The sequence below is a fragment of the Myotis myotis genome, unplaced genomic scaffold (assembly GCF_014108235.1).
Source record: "Myotis myotis isolate mMyoMyo1 unplaced genomic scaffold, mMyoMyo1.p scaffold_m19_p_12, whole genome shotgun sequence".
NCBI lineage: Eukaryota > Metazoa > Chordata > Mammalia > Chiroptera > Vespertilionidae > Myotis > Myotis myotis.
In genome coordinates, this window is record NW_023416316.1 from 6,932,396 (window position 1) to 6,950,940 (window position 18,545).

An 18,545-nucleotide genomic window follows, 5' to 3' on the forward strand; every position below is an offset into this window, starting at 1 on the left:
GCTCACAGGTCACGGGTCAGCAGGCTGACTGTGACTCAGCTCTCTTAGGCTGGGCTGGGCCCTGCGCTTCAGGCTGCAGGTTTGGTTCCTGTTTGTTCCACCCGGGGCCCAGGCTGAAGGGGACACAGTGACCGGAGGAGAATTCCTCTACTGGCAGGCCACAGGAGCCCGAGGACAACCCACTCACACAAACACGTTTAAGGCCTTGATTCGTGCCGTGCCTGCTCATATTCCAATGGCTGAAGAGACCACATGGCCGAGCCCAGCATACCCTCACCCCACGGTGACCAACACTATTCTAGCCTATCACAGAGCCGGGGACCTGGGAACAGGCCCGCCACCTTCCGTTTCCTCATCTGTGAGACAGGAAATTCCCTTGGTAGAGTTGGGGTTCCTTTTCCTTGCAGTTGAGGATGGCCAGTGGAAGCTGGGGTACAGGGAGGGACCGCCAGGCATCCGAGAGAGAACTGACCATTAGAAAACATGGATTCTGGAGCAAGCCACAGGGCCAAGGACACAGGAGTGGACCAGGTCTGAGGCAGCGGCTGGAACCCGAAGCCCCCTGCCCCCCAGTTCCACCATCCCGGTGAGGTGTGCCCTGCACTCAAGGGAGAGAGTCGTCGTGTGGTTTGGAACTAACAGAGCAGCTTCGTCAACCTCTGCATCATGTTGGGGCCTAAGCACCTCTGCGGTGGGGCCCTCCTGACTGAGCATAAAGCACGTTGTCACAGACCCAGGAGCTGCCTGGGCCTTGGGTGCTGGAGTCCCCAGTAAGGGTCGGAGGTTAGTTAGGCCAAGGCCAACGCTGGGCCTGGGGGGAGTGGAGGCTGCGGCAGCCTGAGTGCCTCAGAGGCGAGCCACGGTGCCCGCAGCCCGGAGAGGTCCACAGCCCAGTGAGAAGGGCAGAGGCCAGCAGAAGCCAATGCAGCCGATCAGATTCATGGGCCCCTGGAAGACTCCACTTAGGGACAACCAGAGCTATGCCACGGGGGTGGCAGGTGGGGAGTGTGAGGGGGGCTGGCGTTCTGGAGCTAGGAGGTGGCCTGGGGCTGGGGGACCGGGTGGCATTCATGTGACCTTTTGCACCCACAGGTTGCTGAGGACTTGGGAAGTCTTAGGTCATGGGCTGAGGTTCCCAAGGTCAGCACCCACGTCTGCTGCACCTCCAAATCCCCAGCGTCCAGCCCGCGGCCAGAAGAAAATAGGCAGCAGGGAGTGTTTGCTCAGGGGATGAGAAAATAGCAAGAAACATAACAGCAAAGCTGCTTCTGTCCACAGGATGTGGGGGTGTCCCAGGGGACCCTGAAAGGCACCTGGGGCATTTGATGTCCTATAGACACTGATGTTTCTCTGCTTCCCTCCCTTTGCTGTCTGGTATCTCGTGTGTGTGTGTGTGTGTATGTGTGTGTGTGTGTGTGTGTGTGTGTGTGTTGGGGAGGGAGGAGATGGCTGGTCTACAGGAGCTCACCCAGGCTGACCATGAGGCTCAGAGACCGAGAAGACGGTCAGAGTTTGTGGTTTCAACAGCTAAGTGCAGGCACCCCGATGTGTGTCCCAAATGAGTGACATTCCTGGTGGGGTCAGGGGGTGGTATGTCTCACTGGGTGTGACCACAGGGCACCAAGGGCCACACTGGCGGTGGGGGCGGATGGTGGTAGCAGGAGAGAAGGGAGGACAGGGGCAGGCGGGTGAGGACCAGGGGAACTTCTGGGATGTGAGCTCAGGGAACTCAAATGTGTCATAGTCACTGTGACCAGCAGGGCCTCGAGCACTCTGCCCACATGATCTCATGTGGGATCTTGCAACCATCCTGCTTGGAGGGGTTGCTGTCCTCATGTCACAGATGAGGAAGCTAAGGCTCTGGGAAGGGAAGTAGCCTGGGCTAGAATGAAGAGAATGGGGATCAGCCAATAGATGACAACGGCCAAAGAGACAGGGGGTTGCAAGCTTGATTCAGGTCCTAACCAGCCTCTGAGAGGGTCCACCTGGGCAGGCAGGTAGGATGGCATCCTCTGTGCTCCTCCAGCCCCCACCTCCCTTTTCTGAGACCTGCCTCTCCCCGGGACGGCCTCCTGGGTCCTATTAGAACCCACCTCTCTGCTCCCCTGAGCAGCTGGCTGGACCAGGGGTGGGCACTGACTTGATCTGGGCCAATCAGCTCCTCTCTCTTGCAACTTTGGCATTGAGAGTCAGAGGTGCCGGGCTGCCTTTGTGGCAGGTTATTTGAAATGAGACATACAGCTGGGTCAGACTGGCCGTACTTGGCCACATGTTCATGAAACGGCAGAGAAAAGACTGGATCGTAGGCTGACATGAGCTTATGGGAGAGAGCAGGAGGGGTGGGGGTGGGGGGTGGGGTGGAGAGAGAAGGCAGAGGAGGGAGAGGGGGAGGCAGAGGTGGAGAGAGTGGGGAGGGAGGACACATGAAAGGGAGGGGCCTCGGCGAGCTGGGGCCAGAGTCTGGCTGTCAAAGCCCAAGGCAGCCAGCATGGAATCCGGCGTCCAGGTGCTGTAAACCGGCTCTCGTCACAACAGCAACAACAGCGCCCTGATTGGTAGCATTTACCCATTTCCATGGTGTAAATATTCCTGCCATGGCTGATTTCAAGCCACCAACACGATGTCACTGAACATAGAGCTGGGAAGAGAGAGGCTCCAGCTCAGCCAACCAGGGAAATGGGATGCGTGAAAATGAGTGCACGGGCAGGGCCCCTGGAGGGACCTGCAGGACCAGGCAGCATCCATCTGCAGGACCACAGAGGGACTGGCATGGTGGGCGGCTGTGTTTAAGGGGCCAGAAAAGACAGCAAGTCTCTGGGCTGCCTGTAGACCATGCTTATGCCCCCACGGGAAGACACGCCTGAGGTTCAGGCCTGGGAAACAAGGCAATAGCCCATTTCTCAGAACTCTGGCCTGAGAGCAGGGCTGTATTAGCAGCAAAGGGGAGGCTTCATTCATTCATTCATTCATTCATTCATTCATTCAACGAGCAGTTAATGAGCTTGGACTCTGTGCCAGACATTGGGTTACAGCAGAGAACAAGAAAGATGCTGCCCTTCCCTTCCCTCAAGGAAATCAGAGTCAGAAAGAGGATGTGGGCATGAAAACAGGTAGTGAAAACGCACTGTGAGAAGTGCTGGGTGCACAGGGACCGGGAGCTCAGAGAAGGAACGTCTGACCCCAGATGGGGAGGAGGCTCTGGGAAGGCTGCCCAGGGGAATGCTCTGTGAGCTGGGGGCTGCCGGAAGCTTGGACATTAGCTTGGAGGAGGAGGGGGGAGGGGAGCAGGTTCCAGGCAAGGGAACAGCCTGTGCGAAGACCCCAGTGGTGCAAGGACTGAAGGTCTAGAGCAGGGGTGGGCAAACTTTTTGACTCGAGGGCCACAATGGGTTCTTAAACTGGACCGGAGGGCCGGAACAAAAGCATGGATGGAGTGTTTGTGTGAACTAATATAAATTCAAAGTAAACATCATTACATAAAAGGGTACGGTCTTTTTTTTTTAGTTTTATTCATTTCAAACAGGCCGGATCCGGCTCGCGGGCCATAGTTTGCCCACGGCTGGTCTAGAGTCAACGGGCCCAAGGAACAGTCAGAGGCCATCCCAGACTTTCAAGCTGAGGGAAGCTGTGATCACACAGCCCTTTCCCCAAGATTATTCTGGCTCCTCTGGAGGTAAAAGAGGGCCAGGGAGACAAATTACAAACATCCCAGCCAAAGCCAAGCAGGGCTCAAGCTGAAGAGAAGGGGGACCGAGTCAAAACATACTTCGAAAGTTGATGGGTAGATGTGGGGGACGGGCAAATGAGTCATCAAGGACCCTGGTGAGATTGTTGGTCTGGAAAAGGGGGTGATGGTGGCACACCCCCAAGGGGGGAAGCTTGGGAGAGGAGTAAGTTGGGGTGAGGGAAGCCCATGGTGGGTGTCTTACCATTTTTTGACTTCAAGCTTTTCACATCTGTGGGCGCCCCCCACCTCGGGAGTCTTGGTAGGAGCAGAGGGCAGGACCAGTTACGTAAGTTGAAAGTTCACTGAAAAGTTCAAATGCAAAGCCTTCAGTTCAGGAATTATTACGAATTTCAAGACAGCAAGAGCGCAGCATTAAACCGGCTGCCCAGGCCACAGGTCCCTGGGAACTTCTCCACCACGTATTTTCCCAGCACCACTTGCAGCTGAAGAACCAAAAGGCTGACACTTACCTAGATGGTCTCTGAAACCCCGGAGTCAGGTGAGGACACCTGGGGCAGAATGCCCAACATGGAGCCCTGGGCACGCAAGCATGTAGAGGTGAATGGAGGAGAGGAATCAAGGAAAAGATGAGAAGGAGCCAGAGGTGTAGAAAACCGGAAGTCTGTGGTAGGATGGGAGGTGTGGGAAGAGTGTTTTTCAAGACTGACTTGTTCAGTAGCGTTGAGCACAGCTGAGGCTGAGAGGTGCAACCACTGGGCCAGGGGTGCGGGGAGAGGTCCTGGGGATCGCACCTCCCAAGCTTGAATGTGCACAGACACACCTACAGCTCTCATCCGATGGCGAGTTCTGATTCTTCAGGTGCAGGGAGGGGCCTGAGCTTCCATGTTTGTAGCAAGCTCCCAGGGGACGCTGATGCTGCTGGTCCATGGACCACACTTTGAGTAGCAAGTTCCTGGTGCAGGGGTTTTAAAATTTGGTTGCACAGAAGCAACACCTGGGGAGGTTGACCAGCGTGGAGCACAGCATGGACTAATTGAATCAGAGCCTCAAGGCTGGGGCCAAGGCGCTGGGACTTTTTAAAGTTCCACACGGGAGTCTCATGTGTAGCCGGGGTCAAGGACTGTTACCAAGGAGTTCAGAGCAGAAGCCAGGGCTTACATGTGGCTGTGGAGAGCTCTTCCCGCTTAATCCTAGGTGCCTTTTATGATTATATATTTACATTATGTATATTACTATTGTTACTATCACAACCTAATACCATTGCTCTTAGAATTACCTTTTATTACAACGCGCTGAGCTGGGCACTGCACATTCACCACCACCACCACCATCATTATTACTGCTGTTCTTGTTTTTAAAATAGGGAAACCTCATGTTTATGAAGGCCTGCCCGGTACCAGACACTGTGCCACGTGATTTGCATGCCTTATCTTGTTGCACAAATGAAAAAACTGAGATTCAGAGAGGTTAAGAACATTTCCCATGATTGCACAGCTGATATGTGGTGGAGACAGTTCGCAATCTCAGATCTGTGTGCATCAAAGCCCACGTTCGTATCCATTATTTTATTAAAGTGTTTCTCAGATGTTCCTGATGATAAAGATGACTCGAGACACTTTTTAAAAAATACAGATTCCCCTCCCCCGGAGAATCTGATTCACTGGCTCTGAATTGGGACTCAGGTCTCTTTATTTTCATCCCCAGGAGATTTTTATTATCAGGCAAGCTTGGGAAACAGGGCTATAATTCCCAATGATAGGACTGTGGCGTGTTATTTTTTTGTTGACAGTTATTCATTCCCTTCGCTGTAAGAGGATTGTTCGTGCCCATCCTCGCCCTGCCTCCTGGTAGGTGGAGGGTGGTTCTCAGCACCACCACCAGGTTTGGCCGTCAGTTACTCTGACCATCGGAAAGGGAGTGACCTGACGATGGATGTCTAGCACAAGCTTTTCCGGCACTTGCACAATTCAGCTTGCTCTCTTGGACTTCTGCCCTCTGCCATGACAATGACATGTCCCAGAGAGGGCTGTTCTTTTGACCTGGGTCCCAGAACAAGAAGCCACATGGGGCAGTGCTAACATGCAGTCCTTGTGAGAATAAAAAGTTGTTGCTGTGTCCTAGCTGGGTTGGCTCAGTGGATAGAGTGTCAGCCTGTGGACTGCAAGGTCCAGGGCTTGATTCCCGTCAGAGCACATCCCTGGGTTTTGGGCTTGATCCCCAGTAGGGGGCATGCAGGAGGCAGCCTATCAATGATTCTCTCTCATCTCTCTCTCCCTCTCCCTTCCTCTCTGAAATCAATAAAAAATATATATTTTTAAAAAAGAGTTGTTGCTGTAAGCCTTTGAGATTGGGGGTGATGTTTGTTACACAGCACTGTTGACTAATACAAAACATATTTATAATATTATAGAATCACAGTGACATCTATTGAGTACCTTTGGTGTGTAAAGTACTTTATGTACATATATTTATCTCTAATTCTAACAAAAATAAATTGCAAGCTAGAGATTATCATCACACTGTCAGGAGTGGCAGAGCCACTGTCTGATTCCAAAGTTCTTTACCCCACAACGGAATCTTCTTGCCCCTCCCCTCCCCTCTCTCCCCCGCCTGTCCCCTCTGCTGTGTGCTAGCATCGGTCTCAAGTGCAACCTGTTGGCAGAAACAGGCTCTTTGCAATATGTAATTGAAATATATTTTAGCGGTGTTTTTTTTCTGGGACATAACTCATTTTGATGGGAACCCGTTGGATTTTAGTGGGAAACCTATTAGAGGAACATATTGTGGTCTTTAATGAAGCTGGGCTGTGTGGAGAACCCCTACAGGTAATTAGAAGCCCTCCGGGCCCTCGGGGAATAAGGTGAAATGAACTTCGGTTTGTTTAAGACAATTAGTGCAGACAATGATCTGGGAGCGCATTAAATGGCTCTTGATTAGGAGCAGCTGTGCAGGTGGCGTCCTCAGGAAAGTGGGACATGCAAGCGGGGCTTTTAAGAAAGAGTGATTATTAATGCTGATCTGTTTAAATTGGCAGCCAGCACTTCCGCCAGGCTGTCGGCTTGATCGAGTGGCTCCATCTCCCGACCCCACCGCTCCCTGTGCCTTCCCTCGATGATACCTGCTCCTTCTGGGTCTGCCAGGTGTCTCCAGGGGCCTGCCTGCCTCGGGTAGCAGATAAGTGCACCCACCCTGGCAGGGCTGGGAGCCTCTACACTCCCGCCGGCAGGTGGGCCCATGGGGCTGGCGCTTCTCCATGGGCATTCCTGGGGACTGCTGGATTTTTCAAGGTGGGCTGTTCCTACACGGGTTAGAATGGGCACTTCTATGCCTATACACACGCATGCTTTTATATTTGCAGCCCTAGGAGCCACCGTACTCCTAAAAGGAGGCATTGCCTGGGTCTGAGGTGGGTTCATTCCTACTGAAAAATTGGTAAATGCACATGGGGAGGAATAATCGTGTCCCAGCCACACTAGGAACGTCTGTACCCTAGAGGTGAGCATGTTTCCTCTTTGCCCTGGAACGAAGAGTGGGGAAGGCTGCCTGGAAGGAGAGACTTCTAAGTTGAGTTCTGGTGGGAGTTAGCGAGAGGGCACTTCTGTATCGACAGGAAGAGAGCTCAGAGCCGTGGGCGCTCCTACACCGATAGGAACAAAAGCGGCTGCGGTGGGTGAGCTGGGGACGTCCCCAGGGACGGGAACGACCATGGTTATCACAAATGAAAGAGCTGGTGGGTCTCTCCTAGCAGGGGAGGGGGCTTCACACGGACAGTGGCACGTGTCTCCACGCTCACAGGAACAGGAAGCCCTGCGTTTGCTGGAACGAGGTCTTCTATAGATGGGCACGCCCACACTGGCGAGGATGGGCACCCCTGGGCTGGCAGAGGTAGGTCCCAGAAAAGCATGGAGCTTTCGTACCCAGAAAGTTGGGTGTTTCTCCACTGGTGAGGCGGCTTCTACACAGGTGCCTGACCATTTCTAATCCCTGACCAATAAAAGCAGAGCAGTTCTGCTGACTCTTCCTCTGTCAGTCCCAGACCATTTCCTGAGCTGAGGGTGTCTCAGCTCACAGCACAGGGCTACTGTGATCAGCGATGGAGGAGGCAGCCGCTGTGGGTGCGTGGGGCAGGGAGAGACATGCGGGGAGGAAGCAGGACCACTGGCCGCCTCCCTGCCCAGACGCGGACTAGGAAGGGAGAGCCCAGCGTGGATTCCGAGCAACCTTTCGGGTGCTCAGAACCAGTGAAGCCAGAGAGGGTGGCAGCCAGGATCCCCCCCCACCACCAAGCAGCCCCGAGCCCCTTCCCCAGCCCCTTCCCAGCACTAGCTTCTGGCAGGGGCTGCTGTGAGATTCCCCATGCAACCCTGACACGGGGCTGTAGCTAAAACATTGGTCTGGCAGTTTTCCCTCTTTAAGTTGAAGTGTGATGTTGGCAGGCAGTGAGCTTGGTGGCAGGCTGCCAGGGGGAGCATGTGTTGGAAATCCTTGTTCCACGTGGCAGCAATCTGGGGCTCCCCACCCACAAACTGCTCCAGAGCCAGCCAGCCATGGGGGCCAGAGCCTCCCACTGTTGGGGAGCAGCCCCTGAGATGAGGGGGTGATGCGGAACCAGGGAGAGGGAAAGTCACGGATAGAGATCATCAGGACTGAGATGGAGCCACTGAGGCCCAGAAACAGAACCACAGCTGAGACGGAGGCACAGAGAGAGACGTGGAGACCAAGGTCAGAGAGACCCAAGGAAGAGAGGGAAGGCAGAGTGTAAAGACGGTAAGAAGCACTGCGGATCAGGTAACAGCGGCAGGCTGGCTCTGGTTCTAGCTCCCCGAATCTCCAGTTACCACAGGAAAAACGTTGATGCAAATGGATGCTATCTGTAGCAGCTGTGGAACACGGAGCGTCCTCAGAGGACCAGAAACTTCATGGGATTCCACAGCCCAAAACACAGGAGAGTATCACTGTGCATGGGGCAGGGGGCTGGGTCCAGAAGCGAACCAAGCTCAGCGTCAACAGGACCACAGGACACCCAGAGCAGCAGGGGGACCTGGAGCAACCACGAGAGTGAGCCATCGAGACGGCACATTCGCAGGGGCCACCTTGGCCTGTCCCTGCCCAACTGGCCTCCCTCCCGTTGCTCTCGCTGACGAGGGGCTTTTACCCACAAGCTGGGGCAGTGAGTGGACATGCCCTGCGGGATCTAGTGACACCCTGGGAAGCAGGACGAAGGCCATCTTTCACCACACAGCACTGGCGGCACTCTTGCCCTGTGACGATCACAGACAAGCTCTTGTGGTCGCAGCTGTCCTTCAGACAGAGGGGGACAGGGATTCTCAAAGCGAAGCTGAGCAGAAAACCAAGAATAACCAAGCATTTGAGGAAAACCAACATTATGAAAGGGGGGCATCAAACTTAACCAACAGAAGACCCTAGACCCACGGGAATAAACTTCAGAGAGTATACACCAGCAAACAGAAGGCTTTCAAGTAGCACATGACCATCCCTAGGGAGCCTGGAAAAGGTATTATACCTATACATTGACAAGAGGCTGTTGCTAACATGAATCACTAAGAAATCTCAAAATTTTTAGATAATTGTACAAATTTTAAATTCAGTAGGTTGGCGAAATAGTGAAATAAATATAGCTAAAGAGAACTGGAATAAATTTAAAGATCTCCAGCCCCTATACCACTTCTGGGTGTATGCTTAGAGAAACTTGTGTGTGTGTGTGTGTGTAGGGAAATATTATGACTGTTTGCTGCAGAATTGTTCATAAAACAAAAAATTGGAAACAACCTATAAGGCAACAGAGAATGAGTAAATAAATAGTGATTTGGTTATATTATAGTATCCTATACAAGAGGCAAAATGAATTACCTAGAGCTACATGTAACCAAAGAGATAAATACCAAAAATATAAAGCTGAGTGAAAAAAAGCAATTGCATAAAGACAGATTGGTATAATATCGGTTCTATAAAGTTAAAACAATAGCATATACCTTTTTTGGATGCATTCAGTACAACGAAAATTTACATTTAAAAACTTATATAGAAAATGTGTATCCAAAATTTATAAAGAACTCTTATGATGTCATACAAAAAAATAGGCAAAAGAGTTGAACAGAAATTCCACATAAGAAAATATATGAATGGCAATAATCACATATAAAGATGCTCAGCCCCATCTGCCATTAGACAAATACAAATTAAAATAATGATGAGGTGCCATTACATACTAAAGTTAAAAAGACTGGCAACACCAAGTCCTGGCAAGGATATGGAGCAACTGGAACTCTCATAGATTGCTGGCAGGAATGAAAAAATGGCGCAGCCACTTTGGAGGACAGTATGTTAGCATTTTATAAAGTTAAACACACGTTTATCCTGTGACACAGCGATTCTACTTCCAGGTATTTACCCAAGAGAAATTAAAACATATGCCCCCCACAAAGATCTGTGCATAAATGGTCATTGTTGCATTATTCAGAATAGATCCAAACTGGAAGCCAATGTTTACCAACTGCCGAATGGGTAAATAAGTTGTTATATAGCCATACCATTCAGTAATAAAAATAATTGTACATCAATAATGAAAGCAAAAACATGGCTGAATCTCAAACATACTATGCTAAGTGAAAGAAACCAAACAGAAAAGGCTACGTGCTGCACAGGACAGAGGAGCTGTTGTCTGGTACCAGGGGTAGAAGCCCGGGGGCAACTGCAAAGAAGCACTAGGAGTTTCATAAGCAGAAGGTGGAGAAAAAAAAGATAATCAAGCAGCCAATCAATCAATGGGAGAACATTTCCTATAATTAAAGAAAGGCAAGAGTCTTCAGGTTGAGAGGATCAATCAAGTGCTAACTGAGATAAATGAAGGGAGGGACATTCACTCCCCGGACACACAAGGGTAAACTTTCAAGGGGTGCGGGGGAGGGAATCTTAAAAGAAAGAGCGAGAGAAAGATATCTAAGGAGCAGAACCTTCCAGTTTCCTCAATCAAAAGCCCAGAAGGTTCAGGCCCAAAGAACAGGAATGAGTCAGAGACAGGCCAACATTCACTAAAAGTGCAGAGCCAGCTCAGCCCTCATTGTGTTGAAATGATCAGCTCCCCCCATTGTATCTGCAAAACAGAGGGATGGGGAAACTTTTACCTGGAACCTCTGTGATATTTTTTATACATAATGTGGAGCATAAATTTTTTTTTAATTGCTAGAAATGTATAGAGACAGGGAAATGTGGCCACTAATAAATAGAAAAAAATAAACAATGGAAGCAAACCCACAGATGAACCAAATATTGAAGTCACCAGATTAGGACTTAATAGCTATGATCAATGTGTTAAACAAAATCATGGAAAAGATGGACAAATAAATAAAAAGATGGATAATTTTAAAATACTTGAAATTGATTAAAAAATAATCAAATGAGAATTCTAAAACAAAAAATGTAAAAACTGAAATGAAAACTCATTTAAAATGGGCACAACAGCAGCCTAGACACAAGTGAAGAGGTAATTAGTAAAGTGGAAAATAGGTCAGAAGGAAATATTCAGACAGATCAGAGACACGGAGAGAGGCAAAGTAATGCAATATACAGAAAAGAGACAAACACGTATGGGAAACAATGAAAACAGAGTGTCGTCTTCTCTTTTCTCTATTATAATGGTGTAATTGTAGTTCAAGAAGGAAAGAAGAAAGAAAATGGGCAGAAAAACATTTAGAAAGATAATGCTTGGAAAGGCAATAACCCCAAAATGCAAGAAGTTCAGTAAACTGTTAGCAGATAAAAACAAGGAAAACCACATCTAAAAAAAGTGTTGAAAACAAAAGATAGAGAAGATCTTAAAAGGAAAAAGAGGCACAGAGGGGGAAAAGACACATTACCACATTACCTTTAAAGAATTTCAGTAAGACTTGTAACTGGCACTTCAATAGAAACCACACAAGCCAGAAGACCATGGAATAACATCTTTAAAGTATAGAAAAAAACTGGCAATATAGAATGCTATACTCAACAAAAATACCCTTCAAACAGAAGGTGAAATAATGACATTTCAAATAAACAAAGGCTGAAAATTTTATTTTTCCAGCACATTTGTGCTACAGGAAATATTAAATAAAAAATTTCAGGCTAAAGAAAACTTTCTTAGATTAGGAAAATGAGCCCAGATGGGTGCATGAAAATGCAAGAAAGAATAAAGAATTAAAAAAATAGATAAACATAAGGGTAAAAACTACTTATAACAAAATGATGCAAACGTGTTGTGGAGCTTATAAAATATGTAAAAGTAAAATATATGATAACAATATCATAAAGATCAGGAAGTGGTAAATATAGTTAAACTGCTGTAAGATTCTTTGATTCTTCAGAAAATGGTAAAAGGACTAACTTAAGAACTAGAGTTGTGGGACAAAATATGAAATGGTCTAATAAACATGTAACTAGAATCCCAGAAGTAGAACAGAGAGAAAAATCAAGTCAGAAGAAATATTTGAAAAGATAACATCTGAGAATTTCCCAAAATTAATCAAAGACAGCAAACCACAGATCCAAGAAGCTCAAGCATATCAGAAAGGATACGTTTTTTTAAAAAAGACAAAGTTACATCATATTCAAACTATTGAAATTAAAGATGAAGATAAAAACCTTAAATCATATAGGCAGCCAGAGATAAAAGTCACGTTACTTACAGAAAAACAAAGATGGGAATTATAGCAGACTTCTGGCAGAAACCACCTAAGTCAAAAGCCCTTAGAGCTGACAGCATTAAATTTTAAAACAAACAAGCCTGTCAACCTAGAATTATCTACCTAGTGAAAATAGCTTTAAAAAATTCAGGATAAGTTAAAATGATGTTAGGTAAACAAAACCAGAATATTTATTAGCAAAAGATCTACACTAAAAACATGTTAAAAGAAGTTTTTAGGCAGAAGGAATAAGATATCAGACTACACTAAGAAAGGAAGAGTGATGAAAATGACATACATTAAATATAAATTCAATGCATTGTGAGTCCACAGCATATAAAAAAGTAAAATGTATGACAAAGTAGCACAATAGATAGGAGAGAGGAATTAGCAATGGACCAGGGGTGGGCAAACTTTTTGACTCGGGGGCCACCATGGGTTCTTAAACTGGACCGGAGGGCCGGAACAAAAGCATGGACGGAGTGTTTGTGTGAACTAATATAAATTCAAAGTAAACATCATTATATAAAAGGGTACGGTCTTTTTTTTTTTTTTTTTGTTTTATTCATTTCAAATGAACCGGATCCGGCCCGCGGGCCGTAGTTTGCCCATGGCTGTAAAAGACTGTGGTCTGATCCTTACACTATACATGGAGCAGTATAATATCCAAAAGAAAAAGAACCATAGACAAGTAATTGACCACTAATTAAGGATATGAATGCTAGAGTGCTTAGGGATAAAATGTACTGATGCCTACACTTACATTGAAAGGCATAAAATATAATATAGATTAATGGCTAGATATTAATATTGGAAAAGGAAGACCAACTATCAATCTTTGAAGGCAGTAAGAGTAGAAAATCCAGCAGGTTTGACTCAAGGTCAGGGCACATGCCTAGACTGCAGGTTTGATTCTCGTTCAGGAAGCATTCAAGAGGCAACCGATCGATGCTTCTCTCTCACATTGATGTTTCTCTCTCTCTCTCTCTCTCCTTTCTTCTCTCTCTAAAATCAATAAAAACATATCCTTGGGTGAGGATTAAAAGTGGAGAAAATCCTAAAGGAAAATAATGAAAAATTGTTATGAACTAATAAGATAATTCTGTAAAGAGGCTGGATATAAGAACAACATACAAAAATCAATAGCTTTCTGAGCCCTTATTACTACTAATTTTCACAGGGAAAATCATACAATAGCATTAAAAAGTATAAGTTGTTCAGGAATAAGCTTAACAAAAAATGTGTACAGTCTCAATGAAAAAAATTATCCAACTTAATTGATGTTAAATAAAGGAAGAATTAAAGAAAGACATATACCAGTTATGTTCCTGAAGAGAAATACTTTATATTACCCCAAATCCCTTTCTCCAAAATTCAAATTCAAAGCAATGTCAATTAAAATTCTAATGAAATTTTTCAAGTGAATTATAACGTTTATTGGAGGAGGAAAGTTATATAAGGATAGCCAAGAAACTTTAAAAAGGGAACAACAGTGGAGCCTTTAACTATAAGCAATCCAAACACTAAGTTATTATTGTTATAACAATGTAACATCAATGACAGGAATATGAATTGAACGATGAAACACATGGGATTTTTAAGATAACTAAATAACTATAAAAGTCTTAGAAGAAAAAGTAAAAGTATTTTCATAATCTTGTGGCAGAAAAACCTCCACTTAAAAAAATAAAAAAAGCAAACAGTAAACCTAAATAGAAAGTATAGATATGGCAAAACATATATGATATTTGTGTATGTACCCTAAGGGCTAGACTAGAATTGGTAATGCAGGGCAAACATCCCATGGCTTACTAATTTCCACCTGTGGCAGACATCCTTAATCAATCTTGGGACAATTTCCTGTTAAACCTATCTAAGGTATTACAGTTCTCTCCCATAGAGCACTTCAGCAGCCACTACCACCAGTCCATTATATTCAGCATAAAAGAGAAAACCATTTGACACCCCAGGGATATACAATTCTTCCCTGTGGATATGACCCATAGGGCTATTCATGAGCTCCCCAGGGTAAGAGTCGTTTTTTTGTGTTTTTTTTTGTCAGCAGGAAATGGCCTGGAGTGCAGAGCTCTCCTTGGTGCTGAAAATTGGTCTGCATTTCCCTACAGGTCCCTGGATCCTGCCACTTCCCACCCTGCCATCCTTGTCACCTGGTCCAAATTTCCCACAGGCTCCAGACACGCACCTTGTAAATAACACAGGGCCAATACTGTGCTAAGGAACGAGAAAAGAACAGTTTGGAAGTAAATAACTCAGACAGGGAAGTGTTAGGATTTGTTGTAGCGTCTAGCAAGATCAGAACCAGGTAATTGTGGGGCTCAGAATCAGACGCTGTGGTGAACAGGAGAATCTGCTGCAAATCATAAGTGAAGGTGGTGGGGGGCGTGTTGGAGGGTTGTGATTCCAATGTTATCACCCTAAAGCACATCTGGGACAGAGACAGAAAATCAGAACCAAATTCAGGTGCTGGGAAAGGCAAGTGGGAAAGAATTATATGGACAGTGATTCAATTCAAGTGAGCAGACTCTTGCTGGCTCGTAGACACTTGTGTCTTATAGATACATTTTTTTTTTATCATGTGGTTCAAAGCTCCAACCCTCTAGTCACAAAGGTTGGACTTTCTGGCAAGGTCAGCCTTCATCCTGAGTCATCTCATTAACATAAACTCCCCAGGGCCCCATCATGCGTCACCTTGCTGGCATAAATTTTTAGGTGTGGCTGAGAGGCTCACCATGAATAAGGAAGACACTCCTATTACTCAGGATATTCCAAAGATTTGGGGGTTACCTCCCAGGAACTGGGGGTAAAGACCAGCCAAATTCTTTATTACACAATGTCCATACCTTTGTATAATATTGTCCCTATATTTAGCTCTCCGCAATTTACCCAATTTTCGGGTGCCATCTCTTTCCTGCTGGAACCCTGACTAGTACAACAAATTAAACACATCACTGTAGCCTTCCATTGGTGAGAATTTAGTTATATGGCCATACCTGCAAAGGAGCCTGGGAAACATAGTCTCTGTCTGTCACCCATGTGCCCTCCTAAAAGTTCTGCTGCAATGGAAGAAAGAAAGGATGTGTTTGAGGGAATAAATAACAGTCTGTTACACTGTCTAGGCATTTTATTTTATTTTTTAAAATATATTTTATTGAATTTTTTACAGAGAGGAAGGGAGAGGGATAGAGAGTTAGAAACATTGATGAGAGAGAAGCATCCATCAGCTGCCTCCCTACTGGGGATGTGCCCGCAACCAAGGTACATGCCCTTGACTGGAATTGAACCTGGGACCCTTGAGTCCGCAGGCTGATGCTCTATCCATTGAGCCAAACCGGTTAGGGCAAGGCATTTTAAATATCTTAAAATCTTTGCCAGCTTGATAGGCAAAAGATGGTATTTTGTCATTTTATTTTACTTTTTAAAATATTTTTAAATAATTTTGAGAGAGAGAGAGAGAGAGAGAGAGAGAGAGAGAGAGAGAGAGAGAGAGAGATGTGTGAGAGTGGAACATCAATCAGCTGCCTCCTGCACACTCACAGTGGGAATTGAACTGGTGACCTTTCAGTGCATGGCCACCAACGGAGCCACACCATTTTAAGCTGCATTTTTTTTCTGCTCACTAGAAAGGATAAACAGGCTTTCATTTTTCATTGGCCACTCTCTATTTCACTGTAATTCATTTTCAGGTCTTTGGTCCATTTTTCCATTCACTTTTTAGAGAGTTTTATTGACCAAATGACTTTTTTTTTTGGTTTAAAGTAACTCTTTTCTATCAAAGGAACTTTAAAAAAACACTCAGCTCAAAAATGAAATGAAGAAAGTAACTATAAAAATCATTAAAAAGTCAAACTTCCCTGAGGCCCATGTTGTAAGGTAACTCTACTCTGGCCACTTACTCCTGGGGACTCCCAGGCGCGTGCTGTGGCGCGGTCTCTCTCCTCTAGTTCAGGCCTCCACTTGGCAAGTGTACGTGTCATCGCCGGGGGGCAGGCACATTAACCCTACAGCTATGTTCCAGAAGGTGCCAGTCTGCTGTTCAGGTCAGCAGAAGGCGGGCACCCGATAGAGGTCTCCTTTGGTGTCGGTCCTCAAGCTTCTGGAAAATTCTGGTTAGCCCAGGTCCCAGGCTGTGACTTCACAAAATACTACTCTAAAGTCTTTGTTTTCTTCCAAAACAGAGCCCGAGACAAGGACTTGGGGACCGGGAGTTTAATTGTGAGTTAACCCCAGGAGACGGGAACAAGGGAGAAGGAGGAATGAGTCAGGGAGGAAGAAACGCCAGGGAAGGTGCACATTGGACTGGGCAAGTGAGGGCCAGCCTGCTGGGGAACCTCCAAGGAAATCTGTAGGCTACACCTGAAAATTGTCTCTCTAAAGGACAGGAGGCAGAGACTTTGTCCACTGGCTCCTCCCACCCCCCACTGGTTGAAAGCTGCCCACGGAACTGTTAACTCCCTTATCCATCCCAGCTGCCTTGGAAAAACCCTAAGTGGCCACCACAGCTGCAGCTGAAATTAGAGGTGGGTCAGGCGGATGTGGTGTGAGCCACAAATAGCATCGGCTAGGTTGCATTTTTTTCAATATGTAAATGCCTCGACCACAAAAATATATGTGCTGTATTTGGGGTAGGCTCATTCCCAAAGCTGCTGGGACCTCAGAAATATGGGCCGTGGGGCAGGACTACACGCTGGGCCACACGGGAAGAGTCCCCGGGGGCACAGAGTGAATCCAGCTCAGACGGGACGTGGGACACAGAGAGTGAGGTCACGGAGCTCAGGGCAGCGCGGGACGGGTTGTAGCCCTGCCTGCAGTGGGACCGGCCCGGGCTGCTGATACAACACTCAAGGGCGGGACAGACTGACCCATCCCGACGGAGGGGGGTGGGGGAGGAGAGGGTGACAGGCCCCATCATAAAGAACAATATAGGCACAAGCATGAAAAGGGGGTTATACAAGGATGTTCATCTTAGTGATGTTTATTACAACCATTTGAAAAAATAGGCCAGGCAACCAAAAGGCATTGGTGGCAAATCATGGCACCACCGTTAAAAACGAAGCCGATTTGCGGGAAGACACAGTGAGCTGCGCAGCAGCCAGTCCGGAAAGTGCTGAATTACAGGCCAAACGGCCAGCGTCCCTCAATGAAGATGGAAAGAACTTAATAACATATTGAAAAATGTTTAATGGCCAAATAAACTATAGTGTCCAAGTATGTCCACTCGGGTGATGCAACGGCAAAGAAATGCAAAGGAATAATCGACATGAAGCTCGGCACAGTGGTTATTTGGGGGGAAGGACGTAGTTGTGACTGAACAGGTGCAAGGAGGCCTCTGGGAGGCTGGCCACATTCTTTCTTGAACCAGGTGGTTATTATTATTATTATTATCATCATCATCATTATTATTTATTTAGCTCTATGTTATGTGGCTTCTGTTTCTATGTTTTATTTTATAATAAAAAGGTTTTTAAAAAGCAATATGTCCCTAAAAATTAGATAGGAAAAGGTGTTACAGAAGAATGTTAAATAACATGACAAATGCTCGCATGTATTATTATGTGAAAAAGTAGGTTGAAAACCATCAAGTGTACTATGATGCCATTTTGTGGATGGATGGATGGATGGATGAACAAGCAGATAGACAGGTAGGCAGATGGATGGGTGGAGAGATAGATAGAGTAAGAGAAATCATTAGGGAGGTAAATATACCAAAATATCATTAGTAGTTAGTATCTGGATGTGGGCTTTTTCTGACTTTTCTTTCACCTTTTGTACTGAATGTTGTACAGTGAATCTTTTTGTTTCCAATGAATTGTTTAAATCAATGTTACTTTTATTTACTTAAAAATGATTTCAGTTTAGGGGGAAAAGGGGAATGAGGCGCTTAGGATCACCAGGCCAACCCTACGCCACCTGTCCCCGACCAGCCCTGCCTTCCTGCCCTTATCTCGGCTGACTGTGTGGTTCCGGCAGGCACATCCTGTCCCGGCATTTCACAGCGGCCCAAGGTCACCGAGCATTCACTCTGGGCCTCGCCCTTCAGCATCGGCTCCTTTACTCCCGTCTCTACACCGTGAGGAGCTTCAGGGGCTGGGAGGGTGGCGCACCGGGCGAGGGCATGGGAGCTCTATGCCACCCGCACCCCAAACCTTGCCCTATGC